Consider the following 6,000-nt stretch of genomic DNA (forward strand, 5'->3'; position numbering starts at 1 on the left):
AGCAAGGACAATGACAAAATGCAGCTGTGCTGTTCAAATAATTCTGCGTCTACTTACCCCGGACTACGCCTCAACACCTCTTACTGCAGAATGCAGCGCAGACCTATGGCAAATTCGGGCGCGCTGAACACATAGCGAGAATGTAGCTCTGACACCATCCCCGACTCCTCCTAGCACCCATCCACATACCTGACCACATGGGTTGCTTCTATACGGGATCCAGGCCAGCCCTGCTAAGCCTTTCTTTGCCAAATGCACACATGCATCCTAATCGTACTCAATGACCTCCAACACTCTGGACTTCGGTCCTCCGAGGGCGTTCCCACTAACAGAGCATTGAAACTATAATGATACAAATGACAAGTACAAAACAATACAACACAATATCATATCTGGTGTAAATCCTGTCCAAATATGCAATACCTGACAGTAGAGAATAGTGAAGATGTGTTTGGTGAATATATCCCAATTTCAAAATAGTTATTCCAGTGAGAAAATGAAGCATGGTTATCAGTTAAGCAGTGTTCTTTCAGGACAACCAGTGTCTGTCTGACCTGCTAGATTTCTGAATGTGTAGCGCCAGAGTGTCTTCAAAGAGACGCTTCTCTGGGGAGAGTTGGGAGTGGTCAGATGTCTCCCTGCTGTAAACTTGATAGCAGCAAGAGCAAAGTGACAAGTTTCCTGCATCTACGTGTAAGTTAAATAGTAAGGGCCCCACTTCTGCTCTTGGTATTTTTGGTGTTTCTATCCCATGTGTGTGGGCTGGAACATTGTTCACACTGAACCTTTGACCTTTTAGAGCAAGTACAAAGATTCTCCCTGTTTCCAGGGGTTCCAAAGCATGCCCTTGACCAGGCATCCGCCACTTTATACTAAGTCGTGTTTTTTACCAGTTCAAATCCAAGCAAAAGTACAGTACTGACTATTCCACCAAAGCCTACACATATCCCAAGCCAGAACAGGGAGGTCATCGGCACCAAGCATTAAAATAAAACACGAATTTCTGCAATTCTAAGCTCATGAGTCTGGCGCCAGTTCTCTAGAGTAGCAAAGCAAATGGCCTACAGATCTATAATTGATTTTTCGTGTATGATTATATGTTTATTTGCCTCTGCCACATTGAGTCCATTTAGAGCAGTGACTCAGCACTATTGTCAACAAAGAGATTCTTCACAGTCAAATTAACATCTTGCGCCCCCAGAAGACGAGACCGATCTAATGCGACACTGGACTGCTCTGTACTGTCTGTACTGTTCCCACAAGCAGGAGCACCCCCACTCAAGGACGCTGGAGGATGTCATTTGTCAATGAACATTTTATTAAATAAACAAGGCAGTTTCATGAATCCTTTCTTGTTGACAGCTTTTATTATGCCTTCAAGTTGCCTTATTCGCTTGCTAATTAGCATCAATTACCGTGGATAATCGACTAAAGTGATGCATTCCCGTATTGCACATGTGTACCTAAATAAAGTAAACTAGTTTTGGAAAAATACTTAAAATGGCTTAATGCTCTTAACTTCAGGAGGCCATGTGATTACATTCCATACTAGTGTTGCAATTTTCGCCAAAAGCTCTAAATAATATAAAACATGAAATCCTGCTCTCCCACCTCACAGAAACCTCCATCCGAGCACCCCACTACTGTGGCTTGCCTCTTAACTATCCCTTTCTCCAAGTGTATCTGAAAAGGAGATTGCCTGGTTTAGCAAGCCAGGACCTGTGTAAGAAGGCCCCTCAGATGCTCACGCATGAAAAAATACAACCCACTGGGGAAACAGGCCCAGCACACCTCTTGCAAGGATAACATGTTTTATTTCCATACAAAAGGGAAAAGCACTGACAAAGAACTCTGCTGCTGTGGAATGTTGTGGCAATATCGCCATGCGTGATACATTATAACAGTAAGCATCATTACTGGTGACATCATTGCATACAGTAGAAACATGCGCTGCCAATTGGAGTGACCCTACAGATAGGTCACATTCTCCATAGGGGATGCCAGGTAATTGGTCTCTACTTCGTCCATCCATCTTCGTCCACTTGGGTGATGTTGCAGCCGTCACTGGTAAACCCATGATCAGGTAACAATTGTAATACTAAGAAAACACATCTATGTCTATGTGCCAGGGCACCTGGCACCAAGCAGACAGAGGCTCAGGGGGGAAAGCCGAGGTCACACTGACTCACGCACACTTCACTCACTCCCAGACACGCCGGCATTCCTCCAAGGTCTTCGACCCTCGCTTTAGGCTATAATTTCATCCGAACCTGCACATCGTAGCACAAATCACATGACCTAGGAGTGAAGACAGAAGGTTTCTGCTTTCTGATCTTTTGATCGATCGGGGGTCCTGCAAGTTTAGTGGTCAGGGGTCTGGGGTTATCTGGTACACTGGAATTCAGGGGTCCTGAAACCAACACAGTTGGGGGCTATAATTTAGGATTAGGGCTGGTGTGAGTTGGTGGCCTGTGCCCACCTTCTCAAGGGATCACGCTGTTCCCAGGAACCCAGCCCTCCTCACATGGCCTTGCAAGGTACATTGTACGCAGGGCTCGAAGTTTGGCAACATTTGAGAACAAAGAATGGTTTTATGAATCTGTGTAGCTCTGGGCTTTCTCACCGGTGTTTGGGATACAACCTATTCCTGTGCTGATGTTCGCTACCTATCTGGGGTGCTGTCTGCTGCACCACGTTTAGCTTTGTGCTACAAAATTGGCTGCTAATATCTAAGATGGCTGCTATTCCCCCATGCACAGCGCTGGCCATTGGGCCGGCTCTCGCCGGATCTGAGATCCGGCACCAGATGCGTAGCCGATCTCGGGATCCAGCCAGAGTCAGTGCTGGGGGAAAAAAAAGTAAAAAGTGTGCGCGAGCAAACTGTAATTTCCTCTGGTGACCCCATGCAAGGGGTCACCAGAGGAAGTTACAGTCCTCAGCCACGACCCGGTGCTCAGTCACGACCCGGTTTATTTTTTTTATTTATGCAATGTTTGTCGGATACCTGTATCCGACAAACATTGCATAAATAAATAAATATACAGGTAGCCGACAAACATTGCATGATAAATAGCCCTATTAACATTGAAACTATCACACACGATGCAGCCTCCCAAGTGCTTTCAGAGGGGAGCTGCAGGGGCTGTGCCTGGTGTGGTTCAAGTAAAAGAAAACTTTGCTTATGGTGAGCAGAAATCACCCTGTTTGAATAGTACCTAGGGGAGTTTTTATTTTTTTATAAAATGGGATGCAAATTGTGCATTTTAAAGAATATTACTCAGCAACACTGGTCAAAACAATTATCCGCATAGTGAAGTAACTCATCACCAGTGCCATGGAAGTGGTTTAAAGTGGAATTGAGATATATTTTGGAAAAGAAGCAGCATGAAAGAAATTGCGCCGTTTGAAACTATTATTTTGGACATTTCCTTTGATCGGAGGTCAACTGCCAGCCCTGCCCCCCTAAACCCCACCTCCTCAGGCACCGCCCCCCCAACTCTGCCCCCACGCCGACCCTTGTGGGATCCCCCACCAATGTTTTCCATTTCCACCACTGCGCATGCATATTACACCTACAAAATGCGCAATAATGTAATCGGGTGTACGCTTGCATTACTGATAATGGCCTCTGCCTTATTAGAAAGCTCTTGGGGGTGTGGGACGAGCCCGTCACCCGTCACAGGATCACTCCATTCCTGGCAGGGCTTTCGAACGGTGCCCCTGCCCTCGGCTGGCAGCTGTCTAGTTTCAGACAGTCCACTCCTGCTTATGTGTGCTTGTCAGAGTACTTACGGTGCAGTGGTCGTGTGCTACCAGAGCTTAGAAGAGGCTTTTGATGCTTGGCAGAAAGGGTCCCACATTATATCTCACAGTAAAATAAAGAGTACCGGAGCACCAGCTTTACAATTAAATAATCCAAATGTAACATGTTTATTAAATACAAAAATATCCACCCTTGCTCATTTCAGTGTGAATTAAAGAAAAGATATCTGTGCAGTACACCATTTTCTTTTTTGGTGCAACATTAACGGGGAAGATCCGCGAATCCTTCTTTGCCTCCGCCCCAGCCCTCTCTCACCCTCTGACACTATGCAAGCCACGTCATTATACTGCGCAGACTTTATGGTTTTACTATAGCAGCAACGGTGCATGTGCTGCCTGCGTGGGGTGCACAGGGCATGTGTGTTAGCAGTGAGGTTACCCGCATGCAAAGCAAAGCTTTGGCAAGCATCTAAGCAATGGCACTGGAGTCAGAGGGGCTTTTTGATGCGCAGCTCATGCATAGCTCGGGTTCCAGATTCACCCCCCAAATCGTGCAATACACTTGCTGCCTTTGTCCGCAGCAGCGAACAAACTGAAGTTTTGGCGGGAAAGTAATCACTATTTCCACACTGCCTTGCACTTTTCACGTCAGAGTAGATAGTGGTAATCGTTCCCAACCGACCGAGACCGCATTTACCTGAGAACCATGCAGCCTCCCTTTAGCAACATTTTGAAAATGATATGGATGTATTTGAATAATCGCATATGGAATCCATTGTCCCTTAATGCACCCTGGGTTCTCCAATTCCTGTCCAACGTCAAAGCCAACCATCACACAGAGCGTGTGGGTGACCAATCAGTATATGAATGACGTCAATTTAGATTCACCGTGGCAGATTCTCATGAAGCTGCGCAAGTGCAAAAAGCACAGCCGATGTCCTTTTTTTGGTTTTTACTTGCGCCACTTTAAGAAATGCGCCGGTAACCCATACCTGCCTACATTTGAAAATCAAAATTCCTGAGATTTATGCCCCGCCCACAGCCACACAAGACTACGCCCATTTGCACATGGCTCTGCCCACACGCCCCGCCCACCTGCCAAAAATGTAAACTCGGTTGTTGTAGCCTTCAGTTTGCTTACTATAGCCTTGAAAATTATTCATTCAATGCTTTAGTAAGCAAAATGAAGGCGGCGCCGCAGGAGAAATAATGCTTCTTTCAATCCAATGACATGGATTGAATGCAGCATTATTTCGGCTGCGGCTCCGACTTCATTTTGCTTACTATAGCATTGAATGAATTATTTTCAGTGCTATGGTAAGCAAAATGAACGTGGCACCGCCGCCGTAATAATAGCGCTTTCAATCCAATGATATATTGAAAGCACTATTATTAGTGGTGCAGGCAGTGGGCACGAACATTTCGCGCCGTTTCCGGGTCCAGTCATATTCTCCAACTGATTGGCTACCAGCGGCAGCCAATCAGGTGGAGAATATGACGGACCGAAAGAATCTCAACATTCCTGAGATTCAAGGAACTTTTCCGCAGACCCGGAAAAATGCTTGAAATTCCGGAGTCTCTAGAAAAATTTCGGAGGTTAGGCAGGTATGTGGTAACCTGATTCACGAAACTGACCAGCACATTTCTTGGGGGCTGTGCAGCAGTGCAAAAGATGTGTGTGCCAGCCCCTCATGTTAGTGTCTGGACAGCGCTCCCAAAACCACTCTTTACAAGGTGCCCAGCTCCCACATGGGTGCTGGCAGCGCATTTCACAGTGATGGGCTTCTGAACTGTACACAAAATGAAAAATACTTTCTATGCCTGTTTGGGGGAAAGAAATGTAAGTTGGAGAGCAATTAAAGTAAAATGCAAGATAGGGTCAGAAGTGACCCTCTCATGCTTTGCGCATCCCCCTGCGCCAGCTCGGAACAGGAACAGGGGAGTTTGCATGGGCATTTCAAAATGCATCCTATTTGTGGATTTGTAATCCACATTGAAATGCGTGGAAACGCCCCTTCAGTTGTGCAAATGCGCAAAGTGGGAGAAAAAGGGCATTTGAATTGAATGTGCCACATCTTTGTTTGGCACAAATGATGTGATGCGCTAGTACATCCCATCATTTGCGCCAACATTTCTTTTGAAAATGTGACCCATTGTTTTCAAATGTATTTGGTGTGTATATCTTGAAAACAGTGGTGCTTTTAGCTGTGGAGGACAGGACCTATTGACACCTGCATG

Source organism: Ambystoma mexicanum, chromosome 9 (assembly GCF_040938575.1).
Source record: "Ambystoma mexicanum isolate Mex_15411 chromosome 9, UKY_AmexF1_1, whole genome shotgun sequence".
NCBI lineage: Eukaryota > Metazoa > Chordata > Amphibia > Caudata > Ambystomatidae > Ambystoma > Ambystoma mexicanum.